We start from the raw sequence: 11843 nt of genomic DNA on the forward strand, positions 1-11843 counted from the left end.
CTAACACTAACCCTAACACTAAACCTAACCCTAACTCTAAACCTAATCCTAACCCTAAGTCTACCCTAAACCTAACCCTAATTCTAACCCTAACACTAAGCCTAACCATAACCCTAAAACTAAGCCTAACCTAAACCTAACCCTAAGGCTAACCCTAACTCTTCCACTAATCCCAATCCTAACCCTTACCCTAAGTCTAACCCTAACCCTAATCTTAACCCTAAGCCTAACCTTAAACCTAAGCCTACCCTAAGCCTAACCTTACCCTAACCATAAACATAACCCTAACTCTAACCATAATACTAACCCTGTCTAACCCTAACCCTAACCCTAACACTAAGCCTAACCCTAACCCTTAGCCTAACTTTACACTAAACCTAACCCTAAGCCTAAGGCTAACCCTAACCCTAACCATAACCCTAATCCTAGGCCTTACCCTAAGCCTAACCCTAACCCTAACAATAAGCCTAACGCTAACACTATCCCTAACCCTAACACTAACTTCCAACCCTAAACCTAACCCTTAAGCCTAACCCTAAACCCAACCCTAACCCTAACCCTAAACCTAACCCTAAACCTAACACTAAGCCTAACCCTAACCCTAAACCTAACCCTAAGCCTAACCTAACCCTAACCCTAAACCTAAGCCTAACCCTAAGCTTTACCCAAACCTAACCCTAACCCTAAGCATAACACTAAGCCTGACCCTAACCATAACACTAAGCCTAACCCTACCTTACCCAAATACTAACCACTAACCCTTAACATAACTCTTACCCCTAACCCTAACGCTAACCCTAACACAAACCCTAACACTAAGTCTAACCCTAACACTAATCCTAACCCTAAACCTAACCTAACTCTTAGCCTAAGCCTAACAATAACCCTAACACTAAACCTAACCTTAACTCTAACCCTAATTCGATCCCTAAGTCTAATCCTAACACTAACCCTAACCCTAACATTAAGCCTAAACCAAACCCTAAACCTAAACCGAACACTAACCCTAAACCTAACCCTAAACCTAACCCTAACCCCAACCCTAACCTTAACCCATAATCCCTAACCATAACCTTAACCGTAACCCATAATCCTAACATTAAAATCCAACACTAAAACTAATCCTAAACCTAACTCCTAACCCTAATCCTAATCGTAACACTAAGCCTAACCCTAACCCTAACCCTAAGCCTAACCCTAAATATAACCGAATCCTAAACCTAAGCCTTAGCCTAAGAATAACCCTAAGCCTAACCCTAACTCTAAGCCTAAATCAAACCCTAACCCAAGACTTAATCCTAACCCTAATCCTAAGCCTAAACCTAAACCTTAGCCTAAGCCTTACACTAAACCTAACCCTAAGCCTAAGCCTAAGCCTAACCCTAACCCTAACCCTAATCCTAGGCCTAACCCTAAGCCTAAACCTAACCCTAACCTTAACCCTAAGCCTAACCCTAACCCTAACAATAAGCCTAATGGTAACACTATCTCTAAGCCTAACCCTAACTCTAACACTAACTTCTAACCCTAAACCTAACCCTTAAGCCTACCCCAAAACCTAATACTAACCCTAAACCTAAACCTAACCGTAAACCTAACACTAAGCCTAACCGTAACCCTAAACCTAAGCCAAACCCTAAGCCTAACCTAACCCTAACCCGAAACCTAACCCTAACCCTGAGCTTAACACTAAACGTAAACCTAACCCTAAGTCTGACACTAACCCTAACCCTAACCCTAATCCTAATCCTAAACCCAACCCTAATCCTAACCCTAATACTAAAACTAAACCTAAGCCTAACTCTAACCCTAAACCTAACCCTAACCCTCAAACTAAGCCTAACACTAAGCCTAACCCTAAACTTAAGCCTAACCCTCCCCTAAAACTAAGCCTAACCCTAACCCTTATTCTAACACTAACCCCAACCCTAACCCTAACCTAATCCTAATCCTAACCATAACCATAACCCTAACCCTAAACCTAACCCTAACTCTAACCCTAATCCGAAACCTATGTCTAAACCTAACTCTAATCCTAACCCTAACCCTAACACTAAGCCCAACTCTAACCGTAAACTTAAGCCTTACCTAACCCTAACACTGAGCATAACCCTAACCTTAACTCTAAGCCTAACCCTATCCCTAAACCTAACCCTAACCCTGAACCTAAGCCTAACCCTAACTTAAGCCTAACCCTAACCCTAGCCCTAACCTTAACCTGACTCTAGACTAACACTAACCCTAACCCTAAACCTAACCCTAACCCTAACCCCAACACTAACCCTAACCCATAACCCCTAAACATTACCCCAACACTAAACTTAACCCTAACACTAACCCCTAACCTTAACCGTAATCCTAACACTATGCCTCAGCCTAAACCTAACCCTAAGCGTAAACCTAAATCTAAGCGAATCCTAAACCTAAGCCTAAGCCTAACCCTAACCCTAAGCCTAACCCTAAACCTAACCCTTACTCTAAGGCTAACCCTAATCCTAAGCAAAACCCTAAACCCAACCCTAATCCTAACCCTTACTACAACACTAACCCTAACCCTAACCCTAACCATAAACCCTAACCATATCCCTACGCTAACACTAACCCTAACCCTAACGCCTAACCCTAACACTAACCCTAACCCCTAATCCTAATCCTAATTCTAACCCTAAGCCTAACCCTAACTCAAAGACTAACGCTAAACATAACGCTAACTCTAAAGCTAAACCTAACCCTAAGCCTAAATCTAACACTAACCCTAACACTAAACCTAACCCTAACTCTAAACCTAATTCTAACCCTAAGTCTACCCTAAACCTAACCCTAATTCTAACCCTAACACTAAGCCTAACCCTAACCCTAAAACTAAGCCTAACCTAAACCTAACCCTAAGCCTAACCCTAACACTTCCACTAACCCCAACCCTAACCCTTACCCTAAGTCTAACCCTAACCCTAACCCTAACACTAAGCCTAACCCTAAACCTTAGCCTAAGCCTTACACTAAACCTAACCCTAAGCCTAAGGCTAACCCTAACCCTAACCATAAACCTAATCCTAGGCCTAACCCTAACCCTAACATTAAGCCTAACGCTACACTATCCCTAAGCCTAACCCTAACACTAACACTAACTTCCAACCCTAAACCTAACCCTTTAGCCTAACCCTAAACCTAACCCTAACCCTAATCCTAACCCTAAGCCTAACCTTAAACCTAAGCCTAACCCTAAGCCTAACCTTACGCTAACCATAAACCTAACCCTAACTGTAACCCTAATACTAACCCTGTCTAACCCTAACCCTAACCCTAACCCTAACACTAAGCCTAACCCTAAACCTTAGCCTAAGCCTTACACTAAACCTAACCCTAAGCCTAAGGCTAACCCTAACCCTAACCATAAAACTAATCCTAGGCCTAACCCTAAGCCTAAGCCTAACCCTCACATTAAGCCTAACGCTATCACTATCCCTAAGCCTAACCCTAACACTAACACTAACTTCCAACCCTAAACCTAACCCTTTAGCCTAACCCTAAACCTAACCCTAACCCTAAACCTAACCCTAACCCTCAATATAATTCTAACACTAAGCCTAACCATAACCCTAAACTTAAGCCTAACCCTAACCCTAAAACTAAGCCTAACCCTAACCCTTATTCTATCACTAACCCCAACCCTAACCCTAACCCTAACCGAATCCTAATCCTAACCCTAAACATAACCCGAACCCTAAACCTAACCCTAACTCTAACCCTAATCTGAAACCTAAGTCTAAACCTAACGCTAATCCTAACCCTAACACTAAGCCCAACTCTAACCCTAAACTTAAGCCTTACCTAACCCTAACACTAAGCATAACCCTAACCTTAACCCTAAGCCTAATCCTATCCCTAACCCTAAACCTAACCCTAAACCTAAACCTAACCCTTACCCTAAGCCTAACCATAACTTAAGCCTAACCCTTACCCTAGCCCTAACCCTAACCTGACTCTAGACAAACCCTAACCCTAACCCTAAACCTAAGCCTAAACCTAACCCTAAACTAACCCTAACCTTAACCCTAAACTTAAGCCTAAACCTAACCCTAAAACTAACCCTAACCCTAAACCTAACCCTAACACTAACCCCAACCCTAACCCTAATCCATAACCCCTAACCATAACCCCCAACACTAAACTTAACCCTAACACTAAACCCTAACCTTAACCCTAATCCTAACACTAAGCCTCAGCCTAAACCTAACACTAAGCCTAAACCTAAATCTAAGCGCATCCTAAACCTAAGCCTAAGCCTAACCCTAACCCTAAGCCTAACCGTAAACCTAACCCTTACCCTAAGGCTAACCCTAATCCTAAACCTAACCCTAAGCCAAACCCTAAAACTAACCCTAACCCTAACCCTTACTGCAACCCTAACCCTAACCCTAACCATAACCCCTAAACATATCCCTACGCTAACACTAACCCTAACCCAAACGCCTAACCCTAACACTAACCCTAACCCTTAATCCTAATCCTAATTCTAACCCTAACCCTAACCCTAAGCCTAACCCTAACTTAAAGACTAATGCTAACCATAACGCTAACCCTAACCCTAAACCTAACCCTAACTCTAAACCTAATCCTAACCCTAAGTCTAACCCTAACCCTAACCCTAATTCTAACCCTAACACTAAGCCTAACCCTAACCATAAACTAAGCCTAACTTAAACCTAACCCTAAGCCTAACCCTAACTCTTCCACTAACCCTAACCCTTACCCTAAGTCTAACCCTAACCCTAATCCTAACCCTAAGCCTAACCTTAAACCTAAGCCTAACCCTAAGCCTAACCTTACTCTAACCCTAAACCTAACCCTAACTCTAACCCTAATACCTACCCTGTCTAACCCTAACCCTAACCCTAACACTAACACTAAGCCTAACCATAAACCTAAACCTAAGCCTAACACTAACCCTAACCCCAACCCTAACCCTACCCGTAACCCCCAACACTAAACCTAATCCTAACCCTAACCCTAACCCCTAACCCCTAACCCTAACTCTAACCCTAACCCTAATCCTAACACTAAGCCTAACCCTAACCCTAACCCTAAGCATAACCCGAAACCTAAACTGAAACCTAAATCTAAGCCTAAACCTAACCCTAAGCCTAACACTAACGCTAAACCTAAACCTAACCCTAACCCTAACACAAGACTTAATCCTAACCCTAACCCTAAGCCTAACCCTAAAACTTAGCCTAAGCCTTTCACTAACCCTAACCCTAAGCTTAACCATAAACCTAACCCTAACCCTAAACCTAAGTGTAATCCTAACCCTGACCCATTACCATAAACCTAACACCCAACACTAACCCTAACCTAACTATAACCATAACCTCAAACCCTAACCCTACCTTAACCCTAACCCTAACCCTAACCATAAACATAACGCCTAAGGCTAACCCTAAACCTACCTCATAAACCTAACCCTAATTCTAACGCTAAACTTAACCATAAGCCTAACCCTAAGCCTAAGCCTAACCCTAACCCAAACCCTAACTCTAACACTAAGCCTAACACTAACACTAACCTAACCCTAACCCTAAACCCTATATCTAACCCTAACCCTAAGTCTAAGGCAAACCCTAACCCAAAGCCTTAACCTAAGCCTAACCCTACCCCTAACACTAACCCTAAGCCAAATCCTAACCCTAACTGTAACACTAACCCTAAACCTAAGCCTATCACTAACCCTAAACCTAACCCTAACCCTAACCCTAAGCCTAACCCTAAGACTAACCCTAAACCTAACCCTAAGCCTAACCCTAACAGTAACCATAAACCTAAGCCTAACCCTAACCCTAAACAAAAACCCTAAAACTAACCCTAACCCTTATTCTAACCCTAACCTTAACACTAAGCGTAACCATAACCCTAACCCTAATCCTAATACTAAGCCTAACCATAACCCTAACCCTAACACACACTAACCCTAAACCTAACCCTATCCTTAAAACTAAGCCTAACCCTAAGCCTAACACTAACCCTAAACCTAAGCCAAACCCTAAGCCTAAGCTTAACGCTAACCCTAAGCCTAACACTAACCCTAACCATAAACCTAAGCATAACCCTAACCCAAACCATAATCCTAACCCATTACCCTAACCCTAACACACAACAATAAGCCTAACCCTAACCATAACCATAACCCCTACCATAACCCTTCCCTAACCCTATCCCTAACTCTAACACCTAACCCTAGCCCAAACACTAAACCCTAACTCTAACCCTAACTCTAACCCTAAGCCTAAGCCTAAACCTAAGCCTAACCTTAACTCTAAGCCTAACGCTAACCCTGACCTTCATCCTAACCCTAACTCTAACCCTAAACCTAACCCTAAGCCTAACTCTAACACTAACCCTAACACTAAAGCTAACACTAACTCTAAACCTAATCCTAACCCTAATTCTAACACTAACATTAAGCCTAACCCTAACCCTAAAACTAAGCCTAAACTAAACCTAACCCTAAGCAGAACCCTAACTCTTCCAATAACCCTAACCCTAACCCTTACCCTAAGTCTAACCCTAACCCTAACCTAACCCTAAGCATAACCTTAAACCTAAGCTTAACCCTAAGCCTACCTTACCCTAACCCTAAACCTAACCCTAACTCTAACCCTAATACTAACCCTGTCTAACCCGAACCCTAAATCTAGCCCTAACACTAAGCCTAACCCTAAACCTAAACCTAAGCCTAACACTAACCCTAACCCTAACCCTAACCCTAACCCAAACCCCTAAACCCTAACCCTAACCCTAACAGTAACCCATAACCCTAACTGTAACCCCAACATTAAACCTAATCCTAACCCTAACCCTAACCCCTAACCCTAACTCTAACCCTAACCCTAATCCTAACACTAAGCCTAACCTAGCCCTAACCCTAAGCATAACCCTAAACCTAAACAAAAACCTAAATCTAACCCTAAGCCTAACCCTAACCCTAACCCTAACCCAAGACTTAATCCTAACCCTAAACCTACGCAGAACCTTAAAACTTAGCCTAAGCCTTTCACTAACCCTAATTCTAAGCCTAAGACGAAACTAAACCGTAACCCTAAATCTAACCCTAGGCCTAACCCTAAGCCTAAACCTAACCTAACATTAAGCCTAACCCTAACACTATCCCTAAGCCTAACCATAACCCTAACACTAACCACTAACCCTAAAACTAACCCTAAAGCCTAACCCTAAACTTAACCTAACCCTAAACATAAGCCTAACCCTAACCCTAATCCTAAACCTAAGCCTAACCTTAAGCATATCCCTAACCCTAACCCTAACTCTAACGCTAACCCTACCCCTAACCCTAACACTAAGGCAAACCCTAATCCAAATCCTAACCCTAAACCTAACGATAAATCTAACCCTATCCCTGAAACTAAGCCTAACCCTAAGCCTAACCCTAAACCTGTGCATAACCCTAAGCATAACCTAACCCTAACCCTAAACCTAACCCTAACCCTAAGCCTAACCTACCCTTACCCTAACCATAAACCTAAACCTTACTGTAACCCTAACCCTAAACTTACCCTAACCCTAATCCTAACCATAACCATAACCCTAACCCTAAGCCTAACCATAAGCCTAACCCTATCCCTAACTCTAAGCCTAAGCCTAACCCTAACCCTAAACCTAAGCCTAATCCTAACCTTGACTCATTACAATAACCCTAACACCCAACACTAACCCTAATTTAACCATAAACATAACCTCAAACCCTAACCCTACCATAACCCTAACCCTAACCATAACCCTGAAGCCTAACGCTAACCCTAAACCTAATTCCTAAACCTAACCCTAATTCTAACTCCAACATTAACCGTAAGCCTAACCCTAAGCCTAGCCCAAACACTAAGCCTAACGCTATTCCTAACCCTAATCCTAACCCTAACTCTAAACCTAATCCTAACCCTAACAATAATTCTAAAAATAACACTAAGCCTAACTCTAACCCTAAACCTAAGCCTAATCCTAACCCTGACTCATTACAATAACCCTAACACCCAACACTAACCCTAATTTAACCATAAACATAACCTCAAACCCTAACCCTACCATAACCCTAACCCTAACCATAACCCTGAAGCCTAACGCTAACCCTAAACCTAATTCCTAAACCTAACCCTAATTCTAACTCCAACATTAACCGTAAGCCTAACCCTAAGCCTAGCCCAAACACTAAGCCTAACGCTATTCCTAACCCTAATCCTAACCCTAACTCTAAACCTAATCCTAACCCTAACAATAATTCTAAAAATAACACTAAGCCTAACTCTAACCATAAACCTAAGCCTAAACCTAACCCTAACCCTAAGGCTAACCATAACTCTTACACTAAATCTAAACCTCACCCTACCCCAAACCCTAAGCCTAACCCTAACCCTAAACCTAAGCCTAACCCTAAGCCTAACCCTAAACCTGTGCATAACCCTAAGCATAACCTAACCCTAACCCTAACCCTAACCCTAAGCCCAACCCTAACCCTAACCCTAAACATAACCCTAAGTCTAACACTAAGCCTAACCCTAACCCTAACCCTAAATCTAACCCTAACCCTAAACCTAACCCTAAGGCAAACCCTAACCCAAAGCCTAACCCTAAACCTAACCCTAAGCCTAACCGTAACCCTAACACTAGAACTAAACCTAAGCCTAACTCTAACCGTAAACCTAACCCTAACCCTAAACCTAAGCCTAACCCTAAGCCTAACCTACCCTTACCCTAACCATAAACCTAAACCTTACTGTAAGCCTAACCCTAAACTTACCCCAACCCTAATCCTAACCATAACCATAACACTAACCCTAAGCCTAACCATGAGCCTAACCCTATCCCTAACTCTAAGCCTAAGCCTAACCCTAACCCTAAACCTAAGCCTAATCCTAACCCTGACTCATTACCATAACCCTAACACCCAACACTAACCCTAATTTAACCATAAACATAACCTCAAACCCTAACCCTACCATAACCCTAACCCTAACCCTAACCATAACCCTAAAGCCTAACGCTAACCCTAAACCTAATTCCTAAACCTAACCCTAATTCTAACTCTAACCTTAACCATAAGCCTAACCCTAAGCCTAGCCCAAACTCTAAGCCTAACGCTATTCCTAACCCTAATCCTAACCCTAACTCTAAACCTAATCCTAACCCTAACAATAATTCTAAAGCTAACACTAAGCCTAACTCTAACCATAAACCTAAGCCTAACCCTAACCCTAACCCTAAGGCTAACCATAACTCTTACACTAAATCTAAACCTCACCCTAACCCAAACCCTAAGCCTAACCCTAACCCTAAACCTAAGCCTAACCCTAAGCCTAACCCTAACGATAAACCTAAGCCTAACCCTAACCCTAACCCTAAGCCTAACCCTAACCCTAAACCTAAGCCTAATCCTAACCAGGACCCATTACCATAACCCTAACACCCAACACTAACCCTACTTAACCATAATCATATTCTCAAACCCTAATCCTACCATAACCCTAACCTTAACCCTAACCCTAACCCTAACACTAAGCCTAACCCTAACCTTAACCCTAACTCTAACCCTTAATCCTTACCCTAACCCTAACCCTTAACCCTAACCCTAACCGTAACACTAACCCTAACCCTAAACCTAAACTCTAATTCTAACCATAAAACTAACCCTAACCCTAACCCTAAGGCAAACCCTAACCCAAAGCCTTAACTTAACCTAACCTTAAGCCTAACCCTAAACCTAACCCTAACCCTAAACCTAGCCCTAATCCTAATCGTAACACTAACCCTAAACCTAACAGTAAACCTAAGACACACCCTAATGCTAAACCTAAGCCTAAGCCTAACCCTAACCCTAACCAAACCCTAAAACTAACCCTAACCCTTATTCTAACCCTATCCCTTACCCTAAGCCTAACCCTAACCCTAACACTAAGCCTATCCCTAACCTTAACCCAAACACGAACCCCTAACCCTTACCCTACCTCTAAACCCTAACCCTAAACCTAACACAAACCCTAACCCTAAGCCTAACCCTAACACTAAACCTAACCCTAACCCTAACTCTTAGCCTAAGCCTAACAATAACCGTAAACCTAACCCTAACTCTAACCCTAATACTATCCTTAAGTCTAACACTAACCCTAACCGTAACACTAAGCCTAACACTAACCATAAACCTAAATGTAACACTAACCCTAACCCTAACCCTAAACCTAACCCTAACACCAACCCTAACCGTAACCCCTAACCCCTAACCCCTAACCCTAACTGTAACCCATAACCCTAACCTTAAAACCCAACACTAAACCTAACCCTAAACCTAACCCCTAACCCTAACCTTAATCCTAACACTAAGTCTAAACTTAACCCTAACCCTAAGCCTAACCCTAAATCTAACTGAATCCTAAACCTAAGCCTAAGCCTAACCCTAACCCTAAACATAAGCCTAACCCTAACCCTAAACCTAAGCCTAACACTAACGCTAACCCTAACCGTAACTCCAACCCTAACCCTAACCCCTAACGCCTAACCCTAACCCTAACCCCTAACCCTAACTCTAACCCTAACCCTAATCCTAACACTAAGCCTAACCCTAACCCTAACCCTATGCATAAACCTAAACCGAAACCTAAATCTAAGCCTAAGCCTAAACCTAACCCTAAGTCTAACACTAACGCTAAACCTAAACCTAACCCTAACCCTAACCCAAGACTTAATCCTAACCCTAACCCTAAGCCTAACCCTAACCTTAAGCCTAAACCTAACCCTATCCCAAGACTTATTCCTAACCCTAACCCTAAGCCTAACCCTAAAACTTAGCCTCAGCCTTTCACTAACCCTAATCCTAAGCCTAAGACTAAACTTAACCTTAACCCTAAACCTAAACTTAGGCCTAACCTTAAGCCTAACACTAAGCCTAACCCTAACCTAACATTAAGCCTAACCCTAACACTATCCCTAAGCCTAACAATAACCCTAACATTAACCCCCAACCCTAAACCTAACCCTAAACCCTAACCCTAAACCTAAACCTAACACTAAACATAAGCCTAACCCTAACCCTAAACCTAAGCCTAAACCTAAGCCTAAGCATAACCCTAACCCTAACTCTAACCCTAAACCTACCCCTAACCCTAACACTAAGGCAAACCCCAATCCAAAGCCTAACCCTATCCCTAAACCTAAGCCTAACCCTAAGCCTAACCCTAAATCTGTGCCTAACCCTAAGCCTAACCTAATCCTAACCCTAAGCCTAACCCTAACACTAACCCTAAACCTAAACCTAACCCTAAGTCTAACTCTAAGCCTAAACCTAACCATAACCAAAACCCTAAGAATAACCTTAACTCTAACCCTAACTCTAAACTTAAATCTAACCCTAACCCTAACACTAGCCCTAATCTTAATCCTAACACCAAGCCTATCCCTAACCCTAACCCTAACCCTATCCCTAAGTCTAACCCTAAGCCTAACCCTAACCCTAAACCTAACACTAACCCTAAGCATAACCCTAACCCTAGCCCTACACCTAACCTGACCCTAGACTAACCCTAACCCTAAACCTAAACCGAACCTTAAATCTAACCCTAAACCTAATCCTAAACCTAACCCTAAGCCTAACCCTAACCCTAAACGTAACAATAACTCTAAACCTAAGCCTATCTCTAACCCTAAACCTAACCCTAAGCCTAAACCTAAGACTAACCCTAACCCTAAACCTAAGCCTAACCCTAACCATAAACCTAAGCCTAACCCTAACCCTAACCCTAACCCTAGACTTACACTAACAAAAACCCTAAAACTAACCCTAA

The sequence above is a fragment of the Tenrec ecaudatus genome, chromosome 16 (genome assembly GCF_050624435.1).
Source record: "Tenrec ecaudatus isolate mTenEca1 chromosome 16, mTenEca1.hap1, whole genome shotgun sequence".
NCBI lineage: Eukaryota > Metazoa > Chordata > Mammalia > Afrosoricida > Tenrecidae > Tenrec > Tenrec ecaudatus.